Source organism: Anguilla rostrata, chromosome 15 (genome assembly GCF_018555375.3).
Source record: "Anguilla rostrata isolate EN2019 chromosome 15, ASM1855537v3, whole genome shotgun sequence".
NCBI lineage: Eukaryota > Metazoa > Chordata > Actinopteri > Anguilliformes > Anguillidae > Anguilla > Anguilla rostrata.
The window spans coordinates 12102335-12116423 of NC_057947.1; the positions used below are offsets into that span (position 1 = coordinate 12102335).

General features: G+C 41.0%; 1 long non-coding RNA gene across 1 annotated transcript; it reads right to left on the bottom strand.

Annotated features, from left to right (window-relative positions):
• Positions 1–632: 632 nt before the first annotated feature.
• On the bottom strand, positions 633–9935 carry LOC135241050 (uncharacterized). Its single transcript, XR_010325870.1, has 2 exons — positions 9361–9935; positions 633–1580 (listed from the first exon to the last, which is right to left on the bottom strand). It is a non-coding gene; the product is annotated as an uncharacterized LOC135241050 (long non-coding RNA).
• Between the last annotated feature and the right edge of the window lie 4154 nt (positions 9936–14089).

The window sequence follows — 14089 nt, forward strand, 5'->3', positions numbered from 1 at the left end:
GGCTTGGTTAGTACTTGGATGGGACAACCCCTGAGAAAACTAAGTTGCTACTGAAATCTCCCCTCTGGTCAAATAAATAACAATGTCCAAATGCAGTGAAGAGGACACTGTGATGTAGGAGATGCTGTTGCTCGGATGAGACATTAAACCGAGGTCCTGACACAATGTGGTCATTTAAAAACCCCATGACACTCATCGCTAAGAGTAGGGGGTTTCCCAATGTTCTGGCTAAATTATCAGCCTGCCACCTAATCATCCCCTGATTAATTGGCTAAAAATTGTTCTCTTCCTCTCCACCCCAACTTATGTGTGGTGAGTGTTCTGGCACAAAATGGCATACAGCTAAAGGGCATAGCTAAAGATAGTCTGCATAGATGTCAGGAGGCATTTCTTTATACATAGAGCTGCTAATGTGTGGAACAGTTTGTCAAATCTAGAGGCACAGGCCCTCAGGGTGTTCAGATCCTGGCTTGATGCAGTGCTGGATGTTCTCTAGTATGCATGCAATTAAATAATGAGCCTAGATTGGCTGAGTGGCCTGTTCTCCTCATTATGTATTCTTATGTTCTAGTTGGCCTGATTGGCCTGTTCTCCTCATTATGTATTCTTAGGTTCTAGTTGGGCTGAATGGCATGCTCTCCTCATTCTGTAATCATTATGTTCTTATTTTCTAGATGGTCTGTTTACCTAATTATGTATTTTTATCTTATATTCTAGTTGGGTTGATTGGCAATGCTAAAATAACTAAAGGACAGAGCACATTACAGTTAAATAAAATCTGACATCAATATAAGCAGGTACCTTGCACTCTTAGCTCCATGAATGACCATAATAATTATAAATCACTAATAAAAATTAAAAAAACATTCACCACTGGTATCTTGGAATTCTTTTTTTAATCTTTGTTGCGTGCTTGTTTGTTTCTTTGTAAATAGCTAAAAATGTTCACCACAGATAAACAAGATCAAAGAAATGCTATAATGCTATAATCTCCTGGCATGCATAAGACAAGGCTTTTGTTGTGATATAAATATGTTCCACTTGGGCATTCCCAAACATTTTACCCAGAGATGAAAGAAATGACCCTGTACATTCTCCGCTTTAAATATACACACGAAATATGAATGATTAATATGTACGTTTTCATGTGCAAATCATACATTCCTTCATTATTACAGGTGAACAAACATTATAATACCAGAATTTTAAACTGCAGAGAAAAAAAGCATTTAAAAAAGAAAATCAGGGTTGAATGTACTAAACAGGCTTTAAATTATTGTTTGAATGTCACTTTGTATGACAATTATTCAGATGAAAGTGAAATTATTGTAAAAATTATATTTTTACAGAAACGCTGGCAGTATGGTGTGTTCTGGTCAGTGTTGCCTTTCCTCAGTCCTTGTAGAAACCATTTGTTTTGAATTTGAGCCGCCCCATAGGAACTCGTCGGTGAGCTGGCCAATCACAGCCAGATTCTCCATCCGCTGTCTTCCTTCAGGAGCTCCGCAGAACACTGTCTTGATTCAACAACGAGGTGTCTGTCCATCGCCATTTTCCACGCCATTTCTCAACTGGTCCACCTAGTGGAGAGGGTTGTTACTGCATCTTAGATCAGGCTGACTGTTAGATTTGAACTGGCAGCTTTTCGAACCCCCTGTGGTCTGAGCTTAGTTGCCTGGAGCATTGTGCTTGAGGATGTGTTCCTGTGGTTTCACATCACCAGCAGTGGAGAGAGGGCAGAGCTCCTGATTGGCTGGCTACTCAGCCCAGGTCCAGGTGTAGGCGCGCTCAGATACGCCAAAGAACCCGGAGACAAGACCGAAAGTAAAAAAAAAAAAAAAAAGCAACAAATCGATAAATACTGCCTCAGAGAAAATGGAAGCTGCGTGGTCCCCCTGCTGTAACAGATATCTTAAGCGGTAGCCCAGCTCTGGGCAAAACTCCTGCGTCAGGCCCGGAAGCCTCCGTCCCTGCTCTGGCCCCGCCCCCGTTCAGCTGTTTACAAATCAGACAAAATGCGGCCGAGGGCTCCGGTGGCGGGAGCGGCGATCCCCTCAGCCTGTGCGGTCCGAGACAGCCGCAGATTCGCACTGCACGGAAGCTTCCGGAATCTCGCTTCACCTGTCCGCTGGGCGCGGGGCGGACTGAAGAGGGGAAACCTGCCCTCAGGAGTCACAGGAGCCCCTTACAGCCCGGGGGCTCCACGCCCACAACGAGGCTCTGTGCTTCATTACCCACAGAGGGAGTACAGCATCTACCAGACCCCGGTGTGCATTTCACACCTCCCTGCTGAAGGGGGGGGAGGTGGGTGTGGAGGTGGGGGTGAGAGTTAGGGTGGGGGTTACACTTGGGTTGCCCAACTGCCATTGTACACTTAAGCAAGGCACTTAACCTGAATTGCTTAAGAAAATCTTCAGCGACTTAATGGATTGTATGCACCAAAAAAAAAAAAAAAAGTAATCCGCATAAGTTGCTCAGCTGAATGCTGAAATTTAATGTCACTTAGACTTGATGATGCCAAAATAGGAGGTGCAAACCCAGGATAATATTCACTAGTGAACACAGTGGTATCCCAGGATAATATTCACTAGCATACACAGGGGTACCCCAGGATAATATTCACTAGCATACACAGGGGTATCCCAGGATAATATTCACTAGCATACACAGGGGTACGCCAGGATAATATTCACTAGCGAACACAGTGGTATCCCAGGATAATATTCACCAGCATATACAGGGGTACCCCAGGATAATATTCACTAGCATACACAGGGGTACGCCAGGATAATATTCACTAGCAAACACATGGAGTACCCCAGTATAATCTTCACTAGCAAACACATGGAGTACCCCAGGATAATATTCACTAGCATACACATGGGTACCCCAGGATAATATTCACTTGCATATACAGGGGTACCCCAGGATAATATTAACTAGCATATACAGGGGTATCCCAGGATAATATTCACTAGCATATACAGGGGTACCCCAGGATAATATCATTCATACGGGTACCAGATAACTACATGGTATCCCAGGATAATATTCACTAGCATACACATGGGTACCCCAGGATAATATTCACAAGCATATACAGGGGTACCCCAAGATAATATTCACTAGCATACACAGGGGTATCCCAGGATAATATTAACTAGCATATACAGGGGTATCACTAAAAATGAAATGGAGCACTACTGAAATTGAAATTCCTTACGCTCATACATATTGGATTACGTTACAATTTGTCATATCGCCTGCTGAGAGCAGAGACTCGCAGTGTGTATCCTTCTCTAGGTAATGGAGGTCGGTTGGTCTGCGCTAGGTGTGCTTTCATCATTCTGCGTTGATGAAAGTGAGAGTTAACGCTGAATCAGCAGTCACTGGACCGAATCGATACCGTTGATTTATTGCTGGGGTGCCAATCCTTTCAGTTCACTTCCATACAGTCGAAGAATTACAGACGGAAAGGTAACATTTTTGGTGGTGTTTGCAGAAATATGTTACTAGCATCACCTCAAACATGCAAGCAAAATAAATTAAGTGCATATTTCACTGCCTGACACATAACATCATAAAATATATTTACATGTTTGTAGCTAAAAAAGACAAGGTAAACTCCAGCTGACTTTTGGCTTCTTTGAATTGTGTCAGAAATAAATGATAACAACTAAATTCAAACAGAAAATACATTTTTAAATTAAACATATATATATTTAAATAATACAATTTTATATAAAAATGGCATAATTATATACAAAATAGTCTAAATTAATTTTGTGAGTGAGTTGTGGAATTGAGTTGTGGTGGTGAATGGTAACATGGGATTACTTCCTTAAGAGCCATTAGAATGAAGCCAGTCTGCAGCCTATGCTGTCAGGTGACTCCTGCGGTCCAATCATATTCCCCACTCAACTAACAGAGCCTCACATTGAACTTTGATGTCTTGCTTGCCATTGACCCGTCTGTGATTTCTCTACAGTAATATTGTCAAATTTCACCCCTTAGCCTGAGTCATTGCATTAGTCGCGCTGTATTCCTTGGTCATAAGAAATTGAAAATATCTCAGACTAAATAAAATCACGCTGCTTTATATGGGCACATTTCTTATTTGGTTATAGAGGGAATTTATGTTTTTTCAGCATTAATATAATATTAATATAATTCCAAATGGCATGCCATTTGAAGCTTTCAAAAAAAAGAAGGTGTTGAAGTGCCTTGAGTCGGTTGAGGCTGTCTGGCACCTGTCACATCACTGCTGTGTCCCAGGACAAACAAACAGGCCTGCGAACCCTGCAGCTCCAGCCTGTCAGAACTGACAGGAGCACTGAGAGAGGCCCGTCTCTTACCCACCCTGAGGGAAGTAAATAAATAAATACATACAGGGTCACTGATGGCTAAGTGCATAAATTATGTATTCCAGTCAGTAGAGATTTCAATTTGGATCCCTGAGACGTGGCTCATGCAGTAGGGCTTCTGGGATAAAATGCTGCGTCAGTTCTTATTTCAAGGCAAATATACATGAAAAGGGAATTTGTGTGTGTGTGCATGTGTGTGTGAGTGTGTGTGATTCTGTACTGTGTAATGCTGCAGTGATTCTGTGCTCTGTAATGTTACAGTGATTCTGTGATTCTTACATTCTTTGATTGTAAATGAAGTGCAATTGCATATGCAAGTCAGCTTTAGGTTATACAGTACAGATCCAACTGAGTATACTTGTCTCCATAAACCAACTAATCAATCTACCACCAAAAATGAAACGTCTCATTTTCAGCTCTTCTGCTAATTAATCCGTAGCTGCACACTCAGGAGATCAGCAGAGATGTCATAAAATTTTAAAAGGACCCAAGACTTGGCAGGGAGAACTCTTCTAACGCTCCAGTTCGATTTCCTTTAATTAACGAGCCCTGAGATTTCCCGACGTTTCATTCTCGCGCTCGGAAACGCAACCAAAAGAGGCTCAATCACTTTTGGGTTCCATTTCCTGAAATGAATCATTTACCCTGAAACATGGCAATAAAATCTTCAGATATATCTCAGTCGATAGAAATTTTCTAAACAATAAATACTCAGGCGGCAACACATAAAATTGTACATAGACAGAAACCAGGGACCGGGGGAAAGACTGAGTGGACAGTGAAGCAGCACCAAGGTCCTCTCGCTGGCTGGATTTTATTCAAGTCGGACACTCCTGAGGGCTAAAAATCAAAAGCGCAGAGACAAGCTTACAACGGCCAAATTACCCTTCGAGCGCAAATCCTATCCAAATCTATCTTAAAAATTAAACGATGCACTTCTTTGAGCAAGTTCAATTTGAGCTCATTTCCTCCAAGGAACAAAAAAAAAAAGACTTATTGAATCATATTTCAGCCGAACCTTCGCACATTTATGACTAAGCTACTGTGCTTCAGAGTGATTCATCCTCCTTTCGTTTAAACATCGGAGTGCTTTAAAGCCTCCCTGACATATGGCTGTCCATGTTAAAGAGCCGGGGCACTCATTTGTACCTGCAGTCACTGGTGTTCGTTAAGCCATAAGAAGATATATATATATATTATATATATATATATATAATATACATATATATATATATATATATATATATATATATATATATTTCTATGCTTACGAACCATTATATATATATGAAATAATGCCATTTTTTATAATGCTGGCTAAAATATTTAAGATGGCCGCTGGAAAAGGTTGTGTGGTGTTGCGATTGATTTTCGGAGCCTTGGAAAAGAAGATTATACTCCAAGCATAATTCAGCATGATAACATGACACCAACATCATAAACTACTGGAAACTTTCCACTTAAAGGTGTATAAATAGTGTAGTTTCATATGAGGATTAATGTCTAAATAATGACTTGACAGGGGTTGAGTGACATGTTCTTGTCACTGTGTGTTAAACAGATTGCGGTTTAACGCTACAGTATCTCATCTCTTTGGACTGTTTTGATTGTTGAGAACACAGCCCTCGAGGGCAGAACTGGATAAGCATACTTATGGTTAATGTCAGAGTTACAATTTAGACTGCAGTGAAGGAGCGCACTTGTGAACCAGTAATTGTGCTTCAGCTTGACTTTGATAGAAGCCAGATCACAGTCCCCTCCTCCCTCCCTTCTTCTTTTTGATAAAGAAATGAATAACAATCATCTGGTTCCCTGGGGACCTTATTGACATGGGTCCCAAACCACATCATTAGCATCTGAGCTTTCATATCAAAGGCTAAATTCAGCATCAGTGCCTGAGGCAAGATGTTCCTTTCAACTGAGATGACAGCTCAAACGCAATATTTCTTCCTTTGATTGGAGATGAGGCCGAATTTTGGGGAGGGGAAGGGTGGAGAGGGGAGATATTTTGGTCAAGATTCTGTTTATCACCCACAAGGACATCACCCCGTCCTAAAGAAAGATGGCATTATTGACTTCAACGACATCCGAGAGAACCAAAAACAATACACTTACATATTAAGGGTGTTTAATTACTTACAATGTAAGTCAGTCAGAGAGTAATAATAATAATAATAATTTAAAAAATAAACTTTGAATGATTACATTCTCTTCAGGGCCAAGTTACAAGAAATAGGAAATACATTACAAGAATAAAGCTTGTATGATTTGTGTGATCTAAGATCTAAGCCAGTATTATTTGTTGTAACTGGACCTCATTTTGATACAGTATTAATACTTTTTGACAGCAGGCTTAGATTTTGCATGTTTTAATCAATGACACAGTGACATTAATGAGTCAAGTGCTTTGTATGCGTGCGCAACTTGGCATTTTTGTACGCCGAAAACGTGTTTTTGTTTAGATTAATTAAACAACAAATTCGCTCTCAGCCAGGCCGTCTGCTTCTCTGTAAGATGGATGTCCTTCCCCTGGTAACCTAGCAGCAGTTTCAGGGCCAAACAGGCTGGAATCCTGACGTATCCGAAAGACATTTACAGCACCGTGGGGAAACAAAATGAGCTTCGAGTTAAAATGGCTATTGATTTGACACAGTGAAGAGAAAGATGAAAATGAATTTGTTTCCATCTAGGCCTCCATCAGGGAGCAACTGACAGATACATAGTCAGAAACACATCCGAGTTTCGTGTTTGTCTGTAGACCATTCCAAGTCAATAAAGATATTTCAACTTAACGGAAATGAAGTGTCAGCGCGCTGCGAGCCTGCTATGTATTGAGTTCGAATTGTGTGATATTTTCTTTAAACAATCACGCTGTAGGACCTTATCTTATCTGGCCTGTATCACAAATTATGTTGTTATTATACAAGCCAGCAGTAAATTACGGCCATAAATTCTAAACTGCCAGTCTTTTCATATCCAACAGCTGCTGGACTACAGGGAACAGGTGAAGACTACGGGCTGTGGACTATCTGTAACGTTACTCAAATGTTTCTTTACGTTCAGCAGTACGACCTATCTGCTACTGGTACTGCAGATTGGCAGCTTTCATTGTGTATCTGGTCATTAAGGTGGCTCGTATTTCCCTCCTAAGAGTTGGACATCCTGTCTCTTCCTTTTCCAACCTTACACTGAAGCTCATCTTTCCTAAAATGGTTTTCAGATGCCATGGCGGGAGGCCGGTGTCACAGCGATACCCCCAACAAAACACAACATGACAAGGAAGGGCCTCTCAAATCACAGTTAGGAATGAAACTGAGCAGAAACCCCAAATCATGAGCCGTGTAGATTTTTGCACACACGTCAATCCAAAATGACCTGAGGACAACAGGAACAAAACTATACACAACACTTCACCCTCCCATTTGCAGATAAAATATGTAAGTTTCAACAAACCACCCATTCCCAGGGTATACTCTGCTTCTTGGTAAGTCAATGTGGAATTCTCTTGATAATATAATTGTTAATGTCTGTGTCCCATTTCTACACTTGCACTCATATTATGTTGACTTGCTATCATGCTATTTGAACCGGTAGCATTGCTTTTAACCAGCATTTATTTACTCAGAGAAATGCACGTGCACACAGCAAGGTGGAGAATCGGAAGAGTTACTGGTTTAAATACAGCAGCGTAACAAGCAAAATGTAACAAGTACAACAATGTAACAAGCAAGACAATGTAACAACCAAATCAATGTATCTAGTGCAACCTGTAGGATTTCAAGACAATGTATCAAGGAAGACAATGTATCAAGCACATCAGTGTAAAAAGTTTTAAAAAGTAAAACAACATAACAATAACAATGGATTCATCTGGCATTCACTACGCATCAAAAACGTACTCCTCACATTCTGTAATATTTTCTGTGAGGGTGTTGCCAGTTTTCCATGTTGAGCAGTGGCATACTGTTCATGTGCCCTCATACACTTCAATCACTGCTGCTTTTCCTGATTTTATTTTATTTTATTTTGGGACGAATGGTCTTTATCAACTGAACACAAAAGGGCACTACCCAATTAAAGACCTGTTGGGATATTGACACTGATGACATGGGTGATCATTGACTGTATCCAGCAGAGTGATGGATCTCTGGGTGTGGTAAAAACAGCCTTCCATCATTAGCCGTTGAGCTCAGTTATGGTGCTGTTATGGTGCTGTTATGGTTCTGTTACGGTGGCCTCAACGTATCACCTGCTGCGTTTGATAACGATAGTGTACCTGTCAGGCTGGGTGGGGGTGGATTTGAAAAATAAAAAAATGTTTTTACTCATGGTGAATTTGAACACAATATCTGCCGTTTGGTTGGCCAACATTTCTGTGAGGTGTGAACAATCCTAAGGAATTTGAAGTAAACAAGAACTTCAAGGGAACTAAACTAATAGCACCTTTCCAGGTGGTCTGACTTTTTCAATGCAACATGAGCACAAATCTCTCCCTGTTCACTCATAACTTACCATCATCACCACCACGTTGTATATGAAAGATACATTCTTCAAGGTCACTAGATCAGCAAACATCCCATTGTGCATATTTGAGTAATTTTTTGAGTTTATACTGTTTGCATTCTGGGCTCTATTGAAGTAAACAAAAAACCTTTTGGATTGCGGTGGTGGGTGGGGATGAATATTTACTTTGGAAAAACCAGGCACCTAATGAGTTGGCAGCCATATAAGTAATATAAAGCAACACAAAGAGCAACATTATGAACAAAGTGCCAAGCTGTGTGCACTTGCTAAGCCCTGTGTGAAGGCCAGTGATTTAAGGTCCCTGTAGAGCTCCTATGCACAGCGTCTGGTGATTATTTAGGGACAATTATGCTCCTTGTTGTACTGGCTATATTTAAAATGGCTGACCAAGCTTCTGTGTTCTTATCAGATGCATTGGGGAATACATAATAATAAGAACAGGCCATTCAGCCCAACTAGGCTCAGCACTTACCAACAAACCACATATGGCAAACGCCACATTCTGAAAACTGCCCTCTGTTCCGCTGCAGCTGTTAAATCCCGTAAAGGACCATCGCATCGAGCCATTTTATCCGCGCTTGTTCATCCGCAGCTGTTATGTAAACACTGTCGGGGCTGACCTGGGGAGAAGTGTTCTGTTTTGTGTGAAGGCATGCCGGGTAATGATGAACAGGGGGTGAAGAAGATCGCGTTAGCATAGCTGCATGCCTCCACGCTCACATCGTTTTCACAAAAGCACAGCTGGTTCATGTGGCTCTTACTGCTACAGAATAAATTCTCCATTAGAAGACATTGCTCTTATAATTCCAGGGCCAATGCCAGGATACTGAGTTTAAGACAATAATGCATTCGCTCTTACTTTGAAATTACATCTATCATTATTTCGTTAAACCTGCCCGTGGAAGTGGGCAGAGCTTGAAAGGGAATCTCTGACAACACCTATGAGTGCTGTTATCTCAAATAGTCTTCTAATGTGAAACGCTGCGTTCATGCATTTGTACACAAGTGTGCTTGTACGCATGAAAGTGCATCTAAAATTAGAATGCAGGCTGGTATCTCATGCTATAAATCTCAAGGTACAGTACTTGTCGATATCCTCTTCGAGAGAGAGAGACTGTGGGTAAGATATATATATATATATAAACAAAGTGAAAAACAAAGTGTTTGTTTCATACCCGACGAACATCAGAATATCTATGCCAGATAAGCGTGACACTCCACACGCTGCCTAGCGGTTCTGACGTCCGGCTCCAGAGACAGGAGAAGAGAAAAGCGAAGGTCGATGAGTGAAAACGGACACCGAGGATGTGCACCGTAAGCATGTTTCACTCCTCTTTCATCTTCCGTAAAATATGAGTTTTGATATTTAGGAGAGAAAAAAATTGCCAACAGGGTTTGTTATATTTTTTCACTTTCTGTATTTCTATGATCGCTAAACACTGAGAACCAAGATGTGTAACTCGTATATACAGCATAAATCTTTCTCTGCAAGAAACATTTTATTCTATACACAATATTTCATGTTTAAGATCCATTTGAGCAGGCTCAATTTGGAAAGTAGCTAATTCATTACATTGGCTAATCTAAGAAAGATATTTTAAGCTTCATTAATCTTTAGTTTTAAAACATTTTTGTTTTAAGCCAGTTCATTCAGGTTAAATATTGAATGGATGTTGTAGGAAACCCGGGCCTTTCTGTGTGAAGTTTGCATGTTCTCCCTATTACCTCCCGCCGTCCAAATACATGCAGGTAGGCGAATTGGAGACTCTAAATTGTCCATTGTGTGAGTGAATGGTGAGTGTACTCCGTGCTAGATTTGGTGGGCTGTCCAGGATGCATTCCTGCCTCTCGCCCACTGCACGGTGGGATTGGCTCCAGCACCCCCTGCGACCCTGTGGGTATAGATAATGGATAGATGGATGGATCAATGTATGATAAAATGATTTCAGTCAGGACAATTCATATATTTAATATATATACATTAAATATATTCATGAATGTGCAATGTAATTATTATTTAATTATTATATTGGTTTGGCGCTGAATGGATCTGCTTTAGGTACTTCTGTGCACACACCAGCATGCACTATCCTGTCAAACAAGGAGCACACTACATCTCCCTACTAACAGGAGAAATATTAATCCCCCCTGCTCCAGTACCTAGAAGCAGATTCAAGCAGCAGTTGGAAGCGGAGGTGGTGGAGGGTGAGCGCAATTCTGTGAGCAGCATCAGCAAGCAAGCATGGAAAAGCAGCTCTGGAGAGTTCTGATGTTGGTTTAAAAAGGCACCCCAATAGTGAAATGTACATGTGATTGGTGAAGTATGGAAACATGTAGTGATGCATGTGATTGGCTGAGTACGACAACATGTAGTTGCTGAGACCGACCACTGGTTGGTCCTGTTCAAACTTACTTTGGGCATTTCATGCACTCATACTCATACTCATAATGGGTCATCCTGGCACGTGACTCAAGAGCCGCACAGCGTAGCTTCAGTACGATTAAAGTATACAAACTGCAGCACCTGCACACCACCTCTCTCAGCCAGTAATAAATGCCATGCGCCCTGGCCCAATACTTGCAGCTTTACCGTTAATGTAACCTAATCAGACTCCTGGGTGAAGGGTGATGCCAGAGCCAGTTTCCTCTCGTCCTGTAGGGCTGGCAGCCAGAGTTGACACTAGCCCGGTCCAGATTCCATACCAGGTTTTTTATGTAGCGGGATAGTTGCTGAAATCAGTCAGGTTGAGTATAACCACAGTGACCCATGAGAGCTGAACTAGCAACCTCACAGTTATGAGCCTGCTTCTTCACCTGCTGTGGAATCCCAACACCTGTCAGCTTTAAAAAAGGATCCATTTATTAGAGGAAACTGCATCCGCAGATGCATCCCGTCTTCCTGGAAATACTCAGCTCATCTGTGACTGAACTGTGAAAAGAATACATTAAAATAACTGCAAAAACAAGGTATTTGAAGCTGTATTTTTATTGGCATAAACAAAGATTCAAATATTATCCCCACAAATCAACAGGCGAAGGCTAAATTTCATTAGCAGAGCAAAGCAGAACCAGCAGTAATTTATCGATCTTTCACACGTACGCCGCTGCTCTTAAGGAAATTGATGGCTATCATTTTCAAAAAGAACATAAACTCAGGTGATTGTAATTGGCAGATATAGTTATCGATTTTCTGTCTTCTTTTGTCTGTGCGTTGAATACAGAATCTGTATTTCCCATTGTTTTTTTTTTCTTCTTCTTCTCATTGTGGTCTGAAACAAATCCAGCCCTGCCCACCATTACCGTGGATCAAGCCACGGATCTAAAGGCGTTAAATAACCCCGCGTTACTCCCTCTCCCACTTTAATTAAACACATTATTTTGTTTGGATGGTAGGGCCGCCAGAAGACCTGTTGGGTGGAGAAACCCGTTTATTCCCATCATAATTTCTCTCAGTCGGTCCCAGCTGACCGTTTGTCTGTCTTAAAACTGAGAACGCATCTTTTTTTTTTAGGTTGTCTGCCATCTGGTATATCACTGTCATTAATGAGGCAGTCTGCTCGCTTCATTAACACATCACTGGGTATGAAATCCTGTCAGAATTGTTCATCTCGCGGTGCCGACGAGACTGTAGCATTTTCGGCATGTGCAGACATGATTATGGCTGAAAAATCAGAACGTTTGTCATGGAGGCTTTGTGGATTAGTCTGAGAGAACAGCGTGAATCCCTCTCAGAAAACTGCTAAAGAATACCATTTAATTTAATACCAAATTTACAGTAAGGAGGGTTTCAGTGCTTCTCTTGTCTCAATCAACAACCAAACAGTCAATCTCAATTCACAGTAAACACAATATATATAGTACACTCTCACTGAGGAATATACTATAAACACAATATAGTACACCCTCACTGAGGAATATACTATAAACACAATCTAGTTCATTCTCACTGTGGGATACACTATAAACACAATATAGTACACCCTCACTGAGGGATACACTATAAACACAATATAGTACACCCTCACTGAGGAATACACTATAAACACAATATAGTATATCCTCACTGTGGGATACACTATAAACACAATATAGTGCACAAATACATATTAATACTTTACACACTTGATTAACGTTAAAATTGTGTAGCTGATCGAAGGTAAAGTATGTTTTCTTTCCAGCTCGTTGGCAATCCCATAATTACCTAATCAGTAATGACCTTGAGCTAAATCATATCGATGGATATTTATGGGATACCAGCCCAGAAAGTTTGATAAGCAAGGTCCGTGTGTGATGGTTGGAAGCTCCACCACTTGATGCTACTCCACATCAAGTGCAAAGAAAAACGCACTGGAGTGACTGCCCGAAACCGTGAGTCAGAACATGGAGTCGCTGTGGAACGCCAATCATCCTACACAGCTGACCACCAAAAAACACCAAACACACATTTGTCTGGTCCAATTACCACTGTTATGCTTTCTAATAGATAAGACATTAAGGGAAAGGAAAAATCACGAATGAATTACTGTATCTGATACTGGAATCACAGCTGCGGTAATATATGATCAGATATGATAATCAGTCATAAACCATGTACAGTACACACAGCATGCTTTTTCAAATCACTGACGGTCTTGTGACTGGAAATAGTTAAGCAGCTGGCAACTCACTTTCAGATCAAACTAGAGCCCCCCCCCCCCTCAGCCTTTCCTGAAACCCAGCCTAGCTTAACAAGGCTATCAGACCTCTTCAGAGTGCACCTTGCTTGGATGCAAACTCTCTCTGCTACCAGGCAGATACAATCTGTTTAATTACTCGTCTTTGTCTGTTGCCATAGTTACAGTACGTCTGCACTTGCTTTGTGCATTTAACCTGGGCCTCACGGTCTTTGGTCAGTGTTGTTTACACCAAACTAATGCAAGCTTATTATATGAAGCTAAAACAGGGAGCTTTAATATAGACAGAAATACTGGAATTGCTTATATTTATACTTTTATTGTACATAATGTTGGCATATCCATTTTCTGGAGCTGCCTACATGGGTTTTTCTCTAAACAATTATAAGGTTCAAAGTCTTTTCTTACTCTGAGACTTCCCTGTCCAATGAAACACTCAACTCTTAAAACCAAAATGGTCAACTCTTTCACAGACAGGTGAACAATGAACACCCCCCAAAAAACTATTTTCATCCAGTAATACTGAAC